The sequence below is a fragment of the Balaenoptera physalus genome, assembly GCF_965194825.1.
Source record: "Balaenoptera physalus genome assembly, chromosome: 11".
Lineage (NCBI taxonomy): Eukaryota > Metazoa > Chordata > Mammalia > Artiodactyla > Balaenopteridae > Balaenoptera > Balaenoptera physalus.
The window spans coordinates 92982621-93001267 of NC_138896.1; the positions used below are offsets into that span (position 1 = coordinate 92982621).

The following is an 18647-nucleotide window of genomic DNA, read 5'->3' on the forward strand; positions in this document are numbered from 1 at the left end:
CAGAGTTCTGGTTCACCTTTTCCATTTTGAATTTTCACATTGAATGTTTTAGTTTCCTTCTTTAAAATTCTAAATAGAAAAATCACCGAAGATATTCCAAAACTGAGAATATCAGTGAACAAAGATGGCAGCTTTGAACTGTGAATTGCAACCTTGACATTTGTGAAGGTCATGCCTTCAGTAAACATTTATTGAGCGCCCATTAGGTGCGAAGCCCTGGCTTAGTGATGGCGATATGGTGGTGAGCAAGACATTTCTGGTCTTTTTTTTTTTTTTTTATTGGAATATAGTTGATTTACAATGTTGTGTTAGTTTCCGCTGTACAGCAAAGTGAGTCAGTTATACATATACATGTATCCACTTTTTTTTTTAGTTTCTATTCCCATGTAGGTCATTACAGAATATTGAGTAGAGTTCCCTGTGCTATACAGTAGGTCCTTATTAGTTATCTATTGGTCTTGCCTCCTTGGAGTTTGAGTCTAGCAAGGCATTGAACAGATAATTAGGAATGTGATCCATGCTGAGGTGGAGAACAGAGTCTCATGGATGTATGTAACATGGGGTTCCACTCTGGTCTGGGAGATGTCTAGAAGGTTCTCTTGAGGAATGGCTTTTATGCTGAGACATGAAAGAAGGAGTAGTAGGGGGTTACTGAGAGACTAGGGCCTGGGGTGGGTAATGAGAGAAAAGGGTTCCAGGCAAATGGAATAGTAGGTACAAAGGGGCCCTACTGCAAAAGTGGACAGGAACATGTTTGAGAAGATAGAAGGTCCCAGTAACCAGAAAATAGAGCGCGATAGGATAGAAGAGGTCGGCAGGGGCTGGAGCTTGCAGGCTCTATAAGCCATGTTGGAGTGTCTGGTCTTTGCGTTAAGGGCAGTGAGACGCCATTGAACAATTCTTAGCACGAAAGTGAGATGATCTGACTTGGGTAATACAGAGGACTCACCGGTTCATTGAAGCGTGGACAGTGGAATTGCTGAGGCCAATTAATACTGACTTCGGCTATGGCGGTTGCCTTAGAGATGGATGCAGACCTTGCCTGAGAAATAGAATTACCAGTCCCCGTGACTGGCTGGCTGTGGGAGTTGAAGGGGAGAAGAGGTGATAAAGATTTCACCCAGGTTTCTGACCTGAACAACTATGGAGGTTGATCTGTTTGAAATTGCCAGTATTCAGCTATTTATGACCTACAAAAAAGGCAGTTTCTTATAGTTCAGCCTACAAAATGGATGGCAGTGCTATTTAGAGATGGAAAAGGCTAAAAAAAGACCATTATTTGTAAGGGAGAAGATGAGTTTAATTTGGGTCATATTTTGATTTCGAGGTGCCTGGGAAACACCCACACAGGGAGGTCTTACCATCTGTTGGTCTGAAATCCCAAATGGCAAATGGCAGTTTTAGCATTTCCTGTACAGAACCTGTGAAAAAAACAAGGCCTGGCTGTACTCTTGGTGCTGATTTGCTGCACAAGCCCACTCACTACTAAATGACCTTTTTTTCACATGCCACAGCCTTTTATACAGGTTGTGAGATGGGAGTCATTGCATAAAAATGGGAGTAAGAAAAGACTACCCCAAATCAGAACCAAAATCTCCAGATTGGTGAAATGAAAACTAACTACTGTTTGAGAAGACGAGAGAAAATCTCAGGCTTCTGCTTCTTATCTCTGTTTTAGGGGAAAAAATATTAGAAATCCCAAGTTATTTTTGGAAAATTGTCTCCCCAACCTATGCAAAAAAATAGTAGCAACCCAGTAGAACACATTTGAATTTTCCCTGACCTTGAATTGTGACTTTATTGCCACTACTAAAAAAACAAACCCACCACATGATGGTTTTCATTCATCCCCAGATAAACAAGTCTATTCCATTTTGAATGACAAATAAGTGCTGGCATTCCTTATCTGCTTTTGATAATGGAAATTAGCCCTCCTTAAAAATAATAAAAAGAGAGATTGCGGTTGACAGGACATTTACCTTCCCTGAGTTGTATATCATAACAGCAGATTATAAACATGGAGTTTCTGGACATCAGTGAGATATATTGATCCTCAGGGTAATTTGAAATAAAGTCTAGGTGATGTTTTCCTTGAAATTCGTCTCTATAAAACCAGATTAGTGTGCTGCTGAGGCACTGCAGAGGAGATGGAGATTCTAAAATGCAGGGACTTCCCTGGGGGCACAGTGGTTAAGACTTCGCGCTCCCAATGCAGGGGGCCCAGATTCGATCCCTGGTCAGGGAACTAGATCCCACATGCATGCCACAACTAAGAGTTCGCATGCCACAACTAAGGAGCCCACGAGCTGCAACTAAGACCCAGTGCAACCAAATAAATAAAATAAAATAAAATGCAAACATTCTAGCCCTGGTCAGTCAGTTGACTGAGAATCACAGTCTTACCTCTTTTCTTTCTTTTTTAAAATTTTTAAATTTTTTTTATATTTTATTTTTATTTATTTTTATTTTTGGCTGCGTTGGGTCTTTGCTGCTGCGCGGGCTTTCTCTAGTTGCGGGGAGTTGGGGCTACTCTTCATTGCGGTGTGCAGGCTTCTCATTGTGGTGGCTTTTCTTGCTGCGGAGCATGGGCTCTAGGTGTGCAGGCTTCAGTAGTTGTGGCTCGTGGGCTCTAGAGCGCAGGCTCAGTAGTTGTGGTGCACGGGCTTAGTTGCTCCGCGGCATATGGGATCTTCCCGGACTAGGGCTCGAAACCGTGTCCCCTGCATTGGCAGGCAGATTCTTAACCACTGCACCACCTGGGAAGCCCTTACCTCTTTTCTGAGGGAGTGTCATCTACCACAAACCTGTAGATGAAACCCTTTCTCAGGTAAGATTTTACTAATCAGAGCATGAGTCTTTGCAACTCAAGACTGTTAGATTCTCAAGTACAATTAGTGGAATTCAGATCCCACCAATTCAAGATTTATGAAGTCCTAAATCAGTGGATGCTTACTTTTCTATTTCTGTGAATGGTGGATCTAAGGACCATTATTAGTGCAAAGTAAACAGCAGATGATTTGATTAAGCTCCCTAGACTGCATTCTGCTTTCAGGTTATTCAGAAGCTCAAAGTATTTAAAACAATATGCCAATCACAAATAAATCAAATCTGTCAATTAAAATTGACCTTGGAGGACTTTTCCCTTTTTCCTTAGTGAAGGCCAAAAGGCTTTATTCTATAAGAATAATTGAGTTTTGTGAATTCACATCACCTTTTCCTCATTTAATAGGAATTAGTGAGATTGCATAATGGATCTCTACATTTTGTTACACACTGTGCCTGTTTGATTATAAAGACCTGTCTTCTCAATAATGTGCTCCTCTGGAGATCCTAGAGGTATTTAAAATATGACAAGAGATCACTGGATTACAGAACCTACAGAGCCTTTATTGGCAAGTGGCACCAAACATGGTAATATGAGGTAGGTTAAGGCGCTTTCCAGTCCTCATCCAGAGAAAGACTTTTTTAACCAAGTTTTGTAAGTTCCAGGATTATAATAATGTCTGATGTCTTGCTCATAAAACTTGTCATAAGTATCCACATTCAAGGAAGGAGTTAGGGAAGAATATTATCAAGAGAGACTGGATAAAATTGCTCACAGTCTTGAACTATAAATACATCCTGAGAATTTCTAACTCTTATGTTTCCAACAAACTTGTCCCATTCTTTAATATATCAAAGTAGTAGCATGCCAAATAAGCAAAAATCTTAATTACCTAGATTTTCTATATCACATCAAGGGCAACAACATAAGTCTTCCCTCTTTCTACTTCTAATTTGTTAAAGAGGTCTTCATCTGGTTCAAATATTTGGAAAACTGTATGCTTACCAGAAATGTTCTAATAAGTTTGCCATAGACCGATGGAAAAGAGAGGTTTACCTGACTTATTAGAACTTTTTATGATTAAGGTTAGGCTTCTGTATTATTATTAATATTATACCTCAGAATTAGCAATTAACATTGAGACTTCCTTGGAAACAACCCTTTGGATAGCAACAAATACTGACAGGTGAATAGGAATGTATTAAAAATCCTTATTAAGAGGAACATCAATTAGAATCACCATAAGTGATGTCTATATATTTCATCAAGCACTCAGAGGCCATAAATTATCAGGATGAGATTAACTACCTAAATATCACATGAAAATGACCCTAGATACTAATTTAGTTGAACAAGCTTTCCACAGTACTTATCATTTACTCACACATTATTAAAAGTTTGACATTCAGGGTATTAGTTACAACTCTTGGTTACATGTGAGAGGAACTCAATTTCAACAAGCTAAGCAAAGAAGGCAATTTATTCACTTATCTGACTGTGGAGTCCAGATCAGAGGGCTCATCTCAAGCACAGCTAGATCCCAAGGCTCCTATAATGTCACCAGGGCTCTGTCTGTCTCTCTCCCCGTCCCCTGCAGGGCTCACTCTGTGAGAATGATGATTGCTTGAAGCAGCCTGAGAGACAAATTCTAAAAGCTTAGCTACTGCAGCAGAAAAAGAGCCTGGCAGGGTGATGACATCTGAAATGGTGGCATGAGATCTCTGGAAATTGTTCCCCAGTGAAACAAGCATAACTGTGAACATTATTTTTAAAACAACTATCTAGAGTCTTTGGAAATTGTCCTAAGGGCCTAAGCACATTAAGAACCAGATTTCTTACTCAAGAAAATCTACTAAAACTTAATAAGAAAGAGCAAGAGTCTGTGACACTTGAATCATGACCCACTCCCTCCCTCTCCCCTTCTAGCTCTGCATGGTGGAAACCCAACTCTAGACAATTCAGTCAAGAACACAGGGATCCTCCCAGCTCCCAGTTGAGGGATATGGTATTTCCTTGGGAGGGGCAGGTCATCAGCATTTCTCATCCCTACTAGCTATGTCTTACAGAGCTTAAATTTCAGGTAAGTATGTCCAAGGGTTCAGAGGCTCTCTTCATTAAGAGAAAACTTCATGAGAGCAACAGGCTAAACGATAGGCTAGTTAGTTTACAAGGGACAACCAAGGAAAGAGACAAATAAAAAGTGCCCTCCTGGTGTCAGAACAAAGTTCAAAGACCAACCTCAAAAACTATCCCTGCAAATGGGCCAAAATTTAATGGATCATACTGCAGGATCAACTTGAGCTCAGGCCGTTGTCAAAAACAGTAGAGCAATCAGCTGGCAATTAGTGAAGGCTAATAGCTGGGTGTAATACCAACAGAGATGCACAGCCTAAGAGGATGATTAAAAGAAGAGTCAATCAGAGAGAGCCCTGATAAAACCACTGTCATCCTGGGTGACTGTGGTCATGCACAAGGCTGCACCCACTGAGGAAAAACATCGTAGGTTTCACACAGTGGATAAAGTGGACTTCACTGAAATAGTCCAGTCAAGATACTAAACAAATAAACAAGCAAACAACATCAACAAGCCCTGTACGTTGAGTTGGGGCGTGAGGTGGGCAGGGGAGAGTTATCCAGAGTTGCTAAAACATCCTAAAATGTATTATCATGCTAAAATATATTAACATGCTAAAAATATTATCTAAATTTTTTTCAACAAAAAAATATGAGGCAGGCAAATAAACAGGAAAGTGTGATTCATTCACAGGGAAAAATGCAGGCAGCAGAAACTGCCTGGTGAGAGGACCCAGCTGCAGATTTAGTAGAAAAAGACTTCAAAACAACCATTATAAATATATTCAAGCAACAAAAGGAAACTGTGCTTGAAGAAGTAAAGTAAGATGTGATGGCAATGTTTCATAAAATTGAGACTATCAATAAAGAAATTTAAATTATTTTTTATAAAAAGAGCCACATGAAAGTTGTGGAGTTGAAAGGTAAAATAACTGAAGTGAAAAAAATCATTAGAGGGGCTCACTATTGATTTGAACTTAAAGTAGAAAGAATCAGTAAACTTGAAGATAATCAATAAAGAGTATACAATCTGAAGAACAGAGAAAAATAACAAATAAAATTGAACAGAGACTCAGAGATGTGAAACACCATCAGATCCACCAGGACATGTATGATGAGAGCACCAGAAGGAGAGGAGAGAGAGAAAGGAATATAAAAAAAAATTTTTTTGAAGAAATAATGGTTGAAAACTTGCAAATTTGATGAAAAACAATCTACACATCAGAAATCAATTAACTCCAAGTAAGATAAACTCAAAGAGATCCACACACAGATAAATCATAGTAAAAGTCCTGAAAGACAGAGACAACATCTTATAAGCAGCAAGAGAAAAATAACTTGTCACATGTAAGGAAACTCCAATGAGATAATTTGCTGACTTCTCATTAGAAACTGTGGATGCCATAAGGCCATGAGATAACATTATTTGAAGTGCCAAAAAGTAGGGGGAACTGTCAACCAAAAATCCTACATCCAGCAAAATAATTTTTAAAATGAAGGTGAAATAAAGTCGCTCCCAGATAAACAAAATCTGAGATAATTCATTTACAGCAGAACCACAAGAATAAAGGAAGTTCTTCAGGCTGAAAGCAAGGACTCCAGGCAGTGATTCAAAAACACATTAAAGAAAAAAAAAACACCAATAAAGGCATTAATGCAAAAGACAATATAAGTGAATATTTTTTACCCTTTATTCTCTGGATTGACTTTAAAAACAATTGTATAAAACATTATGTATATAATAATCATGTGTTGAGCCTGTACCATAGAAATGTAATATAAATATAAATATATAAATATATAAATATATATAAATATATATAAATATATAAATATATATATATATATATATATATATATATATATATATATATATATATATATATAATAGCACAAAGGAGGTTGGAATGGAGAAAAATTGTATGGAATAGGAAAATGACACCAGATGGTAACTTGAATCCACATTAACAAATAAAGAAAATTTAAAATGGCATATGAAAAAGTTAATATAACAAACTCCATAAATATATACTTGCTCTTCTTCCTCTCTCACCTTCTTTAAACACATAAAATTGTAAGAAGTAGCAATTATACTGTTGGGTTTGTAACAGTATAGATGCAATATGTACAACAATGTCATAAAATGGAGAAGAGGGAATAGAATTATATATGACTAACATTTGTATATCTCACTGGAATGAAGTTAGTATAAATCTGAAGTGTATTCTGATAAGATACATATATGTTAATCTTTAGGGCAACTGCCAAGGAAATATCTCAAAAAATATGGTGAAAAATGTATTAAAATGCTACGTTAGCAAATACTCAGTGCAGAAGAAAGCAGTTAAAAGAAGACTACAGGAATAAAAAAGACATGCGATATTGAAAACAAAAAGTAAAATAGCAGACATAAACTCAACTATTATCTATAATAACATTAAATAAGAATGGGTAAAAATCCAATCAAAAGAAAGAAATTGCCAGAGATAGATGATAAAGAATACAATCCTGTGTGCCGTTTACAGGAGACACACCTTAGATTCAAAATACAAATAGGTTGGAAGCAAAAGGATGGAAAAAGATATGTCAATCAAACAGCAACCACAAGAAAGCAGTAGTGGCTATACTAGTATCAGATAAAATAGAATATAAAAAGCCACATTATTAGAGAAAAACAGAAACATTTTATAATGATAAATGTGTTAGTCCACAAAGAAAATATAACAGTTGTAAACATTCATGCACCTAACAACAGAGCCCCCAAAATACTTGAAGCAAAAGCTGACAGAATTAGAGGGAGAAATAAGTAATCCACCAATAAGAGTAGGAGATTTCAATGCCTCACATTCAGTAATGGATTAAGCAGTAGGCAGAACATCGACAAGGGAATAGAAGACTTGAACAACATTATAAACCAGCTGGACCAACAGACCCCTGTAGAACAGTCCACCCAATACCAGCAGAACACACATCCATCTGAGTGCATATGGAGCATTCTCCAGGATAGACCATATGTTAGGCCATATAAAAGCCTCAGTAAACTTGCAGAAATTGACAAGCTAATCCTAAAATTTATATGGAAATTCAAGGATCTATAAAGTCAATAAGCCTCTAGCCAAGTTATAAATAAAAGAAATGACACAAATTACTAATATCAGAAATGAAAAAGGGGCATTACTACAGATTCTTTCTAATGGACATTAAAAGTACAATTAAAAAAATACTATGAACAACTCTTATGACCACAAATTTAATAACCTAAATGAAATGGACCAATTCCTTGAAAGATGCAATCTGTCAAAACGCACCCAAGGGGAAACAGATGTTCTTAATAGGCTTATATCTATTAAAGAAATTGAATCAATAATTAATAACCTTCCAAATAGAAAGCACCATGCCCAAATGGGTTTGCTGGTGAATTCTACCTTATATCTATTAAAGAAATTGAATCAATAATTAATAACCTTCCAAATAGAAAGCACCATGCCCAAATGGGCTTGCTGGTGAATTCTACCAAACATTTAAGAAAGGTGTTATACCAGTTCATAGAAATAAAGCCTTAAATAGATCAATGGAACAGGATAGAGAGTCCAGAAATAGACCCCCATAAATATAGTCAATTGATCTTTGACAAAGGCACAAAGGCAATACAATGGAGCAAAGATAGTCTCTTCAACAAATGGTGCTGGAACAACTGGATGACCACATACAAAATAATGAATATAGACACACACCTTACACACTTTACAAAAATTAACTCAAAATGGATCATGTAAAATGCAAAACTATAAAACTCTGACAAGATAGCATAGGAGAAAACCTAAATGACCTTGGGTATGGTGATGTCCTTTTGGATACAACAGTAAGGACACAATCCATGAAGGAAATAATTGATAAGCTAGACTTCATTATAATTAAAAACTTCTGCTCTGTGAAAGACAATATCAAGAGAATGAGAAGACAAGCTACAGACTGGGTCAGAATATTTGTAAAAGACACACCTGATAAAAGACTGTTACCTAAAATATGCAAAGAAGTCTTAAAACTCAACAACAAGAGTATAAATAACCTGATTTTAAAATGGGCGAAAGACCTTAACAGACGCCTCATCAAAGAAGATATACAGGTGGCAAATAAGCATATGAAAATGTGCTCCGCATCATATGTCATCAGAGAAATACAAATTAAAACAACAGTGAGATACCACTGCATACTTATCAGAATGACCCAAATCTGGAATACTGACAACATCAAATGCTCTCAAGGATGTGGACCAACAAGCATTGTGATACATTGCTGGTGGGAATGCAAAATGGTACAGCCTCTTTGGAAGACAGTTTGGCAGTTTCTTACAAAACTAAATCTGTGCTTACCATATGACCCAGCAGTAGTGCTCATTGGTATTTACCCAAAGGAGCTGAAAACTTATGTCTACCTGCACTTGGATCTTTATAGCAGCTTTATTTATAATTGTAAAAACTTGGAAGCAACCAAGATATCCCTCATGAGGTAAATGGATAAATAAACTGTGGTGCATGTAGACAGTGGAATATTATTCAGTGCTAAATGAAATGAGCTATCAAACCATAAAAAGTCATGGAGGAACCTTAAATGCATGTTACTAAGGGAAAGAAGCCAATTTGAAAAGGCCAAATACTATATGGTTCCAACTATATGACATTCTGGAAAAGGCAAACCTATGGAGACAGTAAAAAGTGTTTGCCTGGGGTTTGGAGAGGGGGAATGGATGAATATGTGGTGCTCAGAGGATTTTTAAGGCAGCGATAATACGCTGTATGATATCATAATGATGAATATATGTCATTATACATTTGTCCAAACCCGTAAAATGTATAACACCAAGAGTGAACCCTAATGTAAACTATGGACTTTGGGTGATTATGATGAGTCACTTTAAGTTCATCCCTAGTAACAAATATACCACTCTGGTGAGTGACGTTGATAGTAGGGGAGTCTATGCTTGTGTGGAGGCAGGGCGTGTATGGGAAATCTCTGTACCTTCCTCTCAATTTTGTTGTGAACCTAAAACTGCTAAATATATATATATAAAGTTTTTTTTTTAAATTCAAGACACCCAAAATATCCAAAACAATCTTGAAAAAGAAGAACAAACTTGGAAGACTCTCACTTCCTGATTCCAAAATTTACAACAAAAGTACAGTAACTATCCCAGTGTAGTACTGGCATAAAGGCAGAAGTATAGATCAGTGGAAGAGATTTGAGAGTCCGGAAATAAACCCTCATATTCACAGTCCATTTATTTTAGATGAAGGTTCCCAGGCAATTCAGTTGGGGAAAGAGTAATCTTTTCAACAGATGGTATTGGAAGAACCGGATATCCACATGCAAAAGAATGAAGTTATATTCTGTACCTTAAACTATATGTAAAATTTGATTCAAATGGATCAAAGACCTAATATAAGAGCTGAAAATAAAGAAGTCTTAGAAGAAAATATAGGAGTAAATCTTCAAGACCTTAGATTAGACAGTGGTTTCTTAGATGTGATACCAAAAGCACAAGCAACAAAAGAAAAACTAGATAACTTGGACTACATTAAAATTGAAAACTTTTGTGCTTCAGAGAGCACCATCAAGAAAGCAAAAAGATATCTACAGAATAGGAGAAAATATTCGCATATCATATATCTGATAAAGTACTTTTCTCTAGAATATACAAAGAACTCTTACAACTCAGTAATCAAAGACAAATGACCCAACTAAAAATGGGCAAAGGATCTGAATAGACAGGTCTCCAAAGAAGGTTCAAAAATGGGCAATACACATGTGAAAAGAAGCTCAATATCATTAGTCATCAGGGAAATGCAATCAAAACCACATTGAGGGGCTTCCCTGGTGGCACAGTGGTTGAGAGTCCGCCTGCCAATGCAGGGGACACGGGTTCAAGCCCTGGTCTGGGAAGATCCCACGTGCTGCGGAGCAACTAAGCCCATGAGCCACAGCTACTGAGCCTGCTCTGTAGAGCCCATGAGCCAAAACTACTGAGCCCACGTGCCACAACTACTGAAGCCCACATGCCTAGAACCCGTGCTCTGCAACAAGAGAAGCCACCACAATGAGAAGCCCGTGCACCGCAACAAAGAGTAGCCCCACTCGCCGCAACTAGAGAAAACCCGTGCGCAGCAACGAAGACCCAACGCAGCCAAAAATAAATAAATAAATGTTAATTAATTTAAAAACACACACACATTGAGATGCCACTTCACACTACTAGGATGGCTTTAAACAAAAAGACATAGTAATAAGTGTTGGCAAGGATGTGGAAAAATTGGAACCCTCATGCACTACTGGTAGGAATGTAAAATGGTGTGGTCACTTTGGAAAACAGTCTGCCACTTCCCCAAAAGACTAAACATAGAGTTACCATATGACCCAGCAACTGTACTCCTAGATAATGGAGAGAAATGAAAACACATGTACACAAATATTCATAGCAACATGATTCATAAAAGCCAAAAGATGGAAGCAACCCAGACATCCATCAACTGTTGACTGGATGAATAAAATGTAGTATATTCATACAATGGAGTAATATTTTGCTATAAATAGGAATGAAGTACTGATACAAGCTACAACATTGGGTGTGCTTTGAAAACATTATGCAAAGTGAAAGGAGCCATTCAAAAAAGAACACATATTCTATGATCTTATTTATATGAAATCTCTTAAATAGGCAAATCTATTTATAGAGATAGAAAGTAGATTAACAATGGAGAAAAGACAGCCTCTTCAATAAGTGGTGCTGGGAAAACTGGACAGCTCATGTAAAAGAATGAAATTAGAACATTCCCTAACACCATACACAAAAATAAACTCAAAATGGATTAAAGACCTAAATGTGAGGCCAGACACTATAAAACTCTTAGAGGAAAACATAGGCAGAACGCTCTATGACATAAATCACAGCAAGATCCTTTTTGACCCACCTCCTAGAGAAATGGAAATAAAAACAGAAATAAACAAATGGGACCTAATGAAACTTAAAAGCTTTTGCACAGCAAAGGAAACCATAAACGAGATGAAAAGACAACCCTCAGAGTGGGAGAAAATATTTGCAAATAAAGCAACTGACAAAGGATTAATCTCCAAAATTTACAAGCAGCTCATGCAGCCCAATATCAAAACAAACAAACAACCCAATCCAAAAATGGGCAGAAGACCTAAGTGGACATTTCTCCAAAGAAGATATACAGATGGCCAACAAACACATGAAAGGATGCTCAGCATCACTAATCATTAGAGAAATGCAAATCAAAACTACAATGAGTGGCTTCCCTGGTGGCGCAGGGGTTGAGAATCTGCCTGCCAATGCAGGGGACACCGGTTCGAGCCCTGGTCTGGGAAGATCCCACATGCCGCGGAGAAACTAGGCCCGTGAGCCACAAACTACTGAGCCTGCGCATCTGGAGCCTGTGCTCCGCAACGAGAGAGGCCGCGATAGTGAGAGGCCCGCGCACCGCGATGAAGAGTGGCCCCTGCTTGCCCCAACTAGAGAAAGCCCTCGCACAGAAACGAAGACCCAACACAGCCAAAAATAAATAAATAAATAAATAAAATTTTTAAAAAAAGAATGCAACACAATTCTTTAAAAAAAAAAACAAAAAACATTTGATTTATATTCATTCTTTCCCAAAACTATACTAAAATGGATAATTTACTTTATAAGTAGCATAAACCTTCTATTCTAGGATAAAAAGTACAGAAGAGGAGGCAATTAAAGCTTGAAATAGATTTTACCACTAAGTTGGTGGTAACCAACTTAGTCTGCTTGAGACATCTGTATCATTAACCAGCAATGGAGAAAGCCCAGGAGCAAATGACTAACATGACACAATCCCAAAAGGCCAGAGAACTGGTGGCACCAGCTGGAATTGGCAGTGAAAATATTCCTAAAATCAGTGGTTTCATTGCAAGATTCTTTGAGGAACACTTAGACCCCCAGATTGCCAATTTTATATCATGTAACTGGGATTCTGCCTCTCTCTTGCCCTGGGCAAAAGATTGGAGGTTCCATTTCTAGAGAAGATAAAATAGATTATTTCTGGACTATGGGAATCCAGGCACAGTGGTGGGCATCATGTTGAAACATGAGGTTCAATCTAAAACTTAAATATGAATGCTGAGACCACAGACCTTTTCTCCCATATAGCTCTCAGACCCTTGCAAGGAAAATTATGTCTTCCAAACAGGGATTTGGAAGAAATATCTTTGGGGATTTAAGGACACTGACATCAGGAGTTTCCCCACTAAGGTGGCCCAGCCAGAGCTTCCTACACTGAAGCATACAGCTGACAAGTTCCCTCCCCATACTTCCAAACTGCTCTTAAATCTTAATGGAAATCCAGAAATCACTAGATATTTGGAGAAACCCCCTCTACTAGGAAAGACAGAGGTCAAGACAAATAAAGAGAAAAACATCAACATAGAGAAGATCATCTATGTAGGATGAATAAAACTTCTAAAAAAATTATCAGTATTCTCAGAGAAATAAAAGACGGTATTACATAAAGAAGCATAGGATTCTATTTAAAAAATGAAACAGAGGATTTTAAAAACCTCATAAATTCAAACTGTGGTAGTAGAAATGAACAAATTAATAGAAGAATTGGGAGAAAAGGTTTTTATTCAGAAAGTAGAATTAAAAAACAATAAAAACCAATGATATGGAGGATAGCAATACAATGTTTAGAAAATTAGAGGATAGATCAAACATCTAAAGAACAGGAGCCCTGGAAAGAGAACATAGAACACAAAGGATAGGAAATCAACAGTGAAACTAATTCAAGAAAATTTCGGGACTTCCCTGGTGGTCCAGTGGGTAAGATGCCACGCTCCCAGTGCAGGACGCCCGGGTTCGATCCCTAGTCAGGGAACTAGATCCTGCATGCATGCCACAACTAAGAAGCCCGCATGCCGCAGCGAAGATCCCGAGTACTGCAGCTAAATTCTCTTCCAGGGTAAGAAGTCAGTAGATGAGGCATATGTGACAGAATGAGAAATATATATTTGGTCTCTGGTCCCGGTTCCTGACACAGAGTTCCTAAAACCCTTGTAATTTCTTGAATAATGGGTGTGATAGAGGCATCTTACATAGAGCTTCTAAGTCCCTTGGGATTTCCTGGTTACTAGGCATGTCTTTTTTTTCTAATGAGGTGACTCTTGGTGGGCTTCTGGATGAGGGCCGGTCACTAGCAAGACCAAGCCATGATTGGAACTTTCAGCCCTACTCCCCATCCTCTAGGAGGGGAGAGGGAGATTGGAGATTGAGTTAATAATTGATCATGCCTACGTGAGATTGAGTTAATAATTGATCATGCCTACGTGATGAAGCCTCCATAAAAATCTATAAACGATGAGATCCAGAGAGATTTTGGATGGGTGAACACATCCATGTGCTGGGAGGGTGGTGCAAACTTTATGGAGACAGAAGCTCCTGGGCTCAGGACCCTTCTGGACCTCACCCTACGTAGTCAGTGTCATAATTGAATTGTAGGACACCCAGTTGGTGTCTGGAGTGTTGGCGAATTGGTTGGTGTGGGGAAAAGCCCCACACATTTGGTGCCAGAAGTTGTGAGTTCAGAGAACTGTTTTTCTTTTAGCGTGTTATTTAGAGGTGTGGAGGTACATACCCAAAGAATCCGTTTAAAGAATTGGAATTGGTTGTTTTCGGTGAGAGAGGGAAATGTGGTGGGAGATGTTGAGGACATTTTTTATGTATTTGTTCATATGTCTGTTTGTCTGTCTATCTACGTTAAATTATTTACCAAGCCTTTGTTAACAGTTCGACCCCTGTGTTTCTCAAATACTAGAAAATTACTCACTGGTAACTCTTGACATCAGTTTAGTGGCTAATGGTCAGCTCTTTAAAAAATTAAATAACTAAAGTAGTATCGAATAAGGGACATGCGACACTATAGTAAGGACAAATATATTTTTGAAAATGTTTCCATTTTATATATTTATGTGTGCACGTACTCCTAGTATCATGATATAGATGCATTTCTTACTGTGGGGTGCAGTTGAAAACAGTTTGAGAAATGAGGCTTTAAGACAGGTCTTCAGGACATACCACTGAAGGGAGAGATCTGAATGGTTGCAGGACATACCACTGAAAGGAGAGATCTGAATGGTTGCAGGACATACCACTGAAAGGAGAGATCTGAATGGTTGGTGGGCAGTGACCAGGCAGTGACTGTCACAGTAGTACATGCTGGGATCCTCAGGTTCATGATTTCATCAACTCTTCACTTTCTGAAGAATGTACTAATTGGTACCATTTTTTTCTATAAAGGAAACTGAAGTTGAGGGAAGTTAAATCATTTTCCTGGAGTAAATCTTAGAGCCTGGATTGGAGCCCAAGTTTCTCCCATAGTATAGTCATTCTGCCCTGCTTCCTGTAGTTGCTAGATGCCAGAATTTTCTCCTGTATTTGTAGAAAAGATTCCCAAAATGTTCCAAAATACCTCCTTTGGAAGATTCCCTGGAACCTTCCATCCTTATCTGTTAAATGGGTATAAAAATAGTACACATGTCTTTGTTCAGACTCACTTGTTCAGTCAAGCTATTGTACTTAAATTTGCTCCCCTCCCTCACTTTATTTTTTCCTCTATGCTGCTATCTTTAAAGTTAGAATACTACCTACTTTACTTATTCGTTTTATTTTTGGGTTTCTCTCACTAGCATGTAAGCCCTATCATGGGAAAGGTCTTTGGTCTCCAACAAGTAGAGTAGTGCCCTGCACATATTAGCAGAAGGCACTCAGTAAAACTATTGGGATGTTTGGATGAGAAGGAAGGAAGGAAAGGAAGGAGGGAAGGACAGGAGGGAGGGAGGGAAAGAGGGAGGGAGGATGGACGATCGGATGCATGAATGAATGGACTTACAATAAGGGCTTTACCAAGTTCATCAAAGGGTCGTAGAGAGGATATGAAGATTTAACACTTATAACTTGCTAGATTGAACCCAGTATATATTCAGTACACGTTAGTTGGATTTGATTCTCAAATATAGGGAAAATGAAAACATTCGTTGAAAACCAGTCCAATTCGAGGAAAGAGCTACAGTTCCTTGTGACCCAATGATCCTGTTTCCAGCAACTCCCTAGCAGAGAGCACATTCTCTGGGAAGGCATCATCTGACTAAGAAACTGGTCTCTGCTTTAAATGACAGTTGCCAGGGCTAACAGGATGTCTATAGCCTGCAAGAGAAGATAGTGTGTACTTGCTGGCTGGGATTGCAACACCTGATAAGAGGAGGAAGCAAGCCAAAGGGATGGAAGCAGATGGAAGATCTGAGAGAGCCATTATCTCAGAGCATGCCAGAGAAACCAGACACCTTTAGTAACGCAAGGCCTATGGAAAATGTCCTGCTTGCAGTTATAACAGCTGACCCAACAGCTGAGATGATGAAATCAAAGACCAAACACAAGCTTGACGAGCCAGACTTTTAGGAGAAGCATCCTGAACAAAGCCATCATTGATTTGCCCAACTCAGAGGCAATCTGAATCTTGTTTGCATGGAGATCAGAGATTAAACTGATCAGAAGAGTCTACTTCGTTGATGGGAACATGTCTGAATGTAGTAGCCAGGACATGGGTACAATCTGCTCTTTGTTAAAACTTCACAAAAATGAGTATGTGAGTTATATGTCATTCCACAAGAGGGCACAATAGAAGCAAAAATAAAAATTGATGTAATTTTTCTCCTGGGCCACTGCATTTTAAGCTAGCAATTTAGTGACCCTTAAAAATCTCAAAACAGTTTAAGTGGTGAGTCACTATCTAATCAAGAGTGGATATTTTTTTTGTACAAGTTCCCAATGGAACAGGGAAGAAAACACTATATGGGAATGATACATTTCAAGTGTTCATAACTCTCTCCCCTGCCTTAAACTATTTTAACATTATAAAGGATGTTTGAGAATATATAGAATCAAACAGAAAGTTCTTTGTTCTCTGCACATCCAAAACAAAAGGGAAGTATCTCAAAGTAGAAAATCAGAAAGTATGCATACAGTGAATCCATTGGTATTTTTAAAAATCCAAAAGTATGTGTTGGTGGGAACATAAATTGGTGCAGCCACTATGGAAAACAGTATGGAGGTTCCTTAAAAACTAAAAATAGAGTTACCATATGATCCAGGAATCCCAGTCCTGGGCATATATCTGGAGAAAACTCTAATTCAGAAAGATACATGCGGGGGCTTCCCTGGTGGCGCAGTGGTTGAGAATCTGCCTGCCAGTGCAGGGGACATGGGTTCGAGCCCTGGTCTGGGAAGATCCCACGTGCTGCCGAGCAACTAGGCCCGTGAGCCACAATTGCTGAGCCTGCGCGTCTGGAGCCTGTGCTCCGCAACGAGAGAGGCCGCGACAGTGAGAGGGCCGCACACCGCGATGAAGAGCGGCCCCCGCTCGCCGCAACTAGAGAAAGCCCTCGCACAGAAACGAAGACCCAACACAGCCAAAAATAAATAACTAAATAAATAAATTAAAAAGAAAAAAACAACTATCATTTAAAAAAAAAAAAAAAGATACATGCACCCCAGTGTTCACAGCAGCACTATTTACAATAGCCAATACGTGGAAGCAACCTCAGTGTCCCTTGCCAGATGAATGGATAAAGAAAATGTGGTACATATATACAATGGAATATTACTCAGTCATAATAAAAGAATGAAATAATGCCATTTACAGCAACATGGATAGACCTAGAGATTATCATACTAAATTAAGTAAGTCAGAGAAAGACAAATATATGATAGCACTTATATGTGGAATCTAAAAAATGATACAGATGAACTTATTTACAAAACAGAGACAGACTCACAGGCATAGAAAACAAACTTGTGGTTACCAAAGGAGAAAAGGGTGGGGAGGGATAAATTAGGAGTTTGGGATTAGCGGATACACACTACTATATGTAAAATAGGTAAACAACAACATCCTACTATATATAGCACAGGGAACTATATTCAATATTTTGTAATAAACTATAATAGAAAAGAATATGAAAAAGAATATATATGTGTATATTTGAATCACTGTGCTGTACACCAATAAAACACAACATTGTAAATCAACTGTACCTCAATTTAAAAAAATCCAAAAGTATGTGCATTTATGTGTGTGTATGTATACACACAAACATTCATATACACAAACATTCATTCAGTAATACTTATTCAGCCCCAACTATGTGACTGGCCCTAGAAATATGGCTGTGAACAAGTTATCCAGATTTCCTGCTTTCATGGAGCTTACATCCTAGTCAGGGAAGAATGACAAAGACAATTAAAGTTCATTTCAGGTAGTAATAAGAATAATGGGGAAAAATTAAAGTGTTTAGAGAGTGATGGGGAGTGGGGCTCTCTGGGGAGGTAACAGTTGAGTTGAGGTCTGAATTCCTGGCCTTGCAAAGGTCACATATATAGATAAATGTGTAGAAACTGTCTGGGGTGATATTCACTGAACCATTATGGTTAGTTAATGCGAAAAAGAGGAGAGAGGGTTGCAGGGGCATGGAGTGATGGTGTGGTGGGGATAGGCAGAAAAAGAAAAATTTGTATTTCTTATTCTGTGGATTGCTAAATTGTCCATACTTTTATAACACACAAGCATGAATTTGTATATTGTGTAATTTAGACAATTTTTTTAAATGGCAAACCAGTCAGAAAAAAAAAAAGAGCAGCAAAGCTTTTCGTAATGTATAGAAA

At 38.2% G+C, this 18647-nt stretch overlaps 1 protein-coding gene across 4 annotated transcripts in view; it reads left to right on the forward strand.

Moving 5' to 3' along the window:
* Positions 1-18647, forward strand: part of LOC309637454 (glucoside xylosyltransferase 2) — a 151776-nt gene that overhangs the window by 28341 nt on the left and 104788 nt on the right. The window lies entirely within an intron of this gene.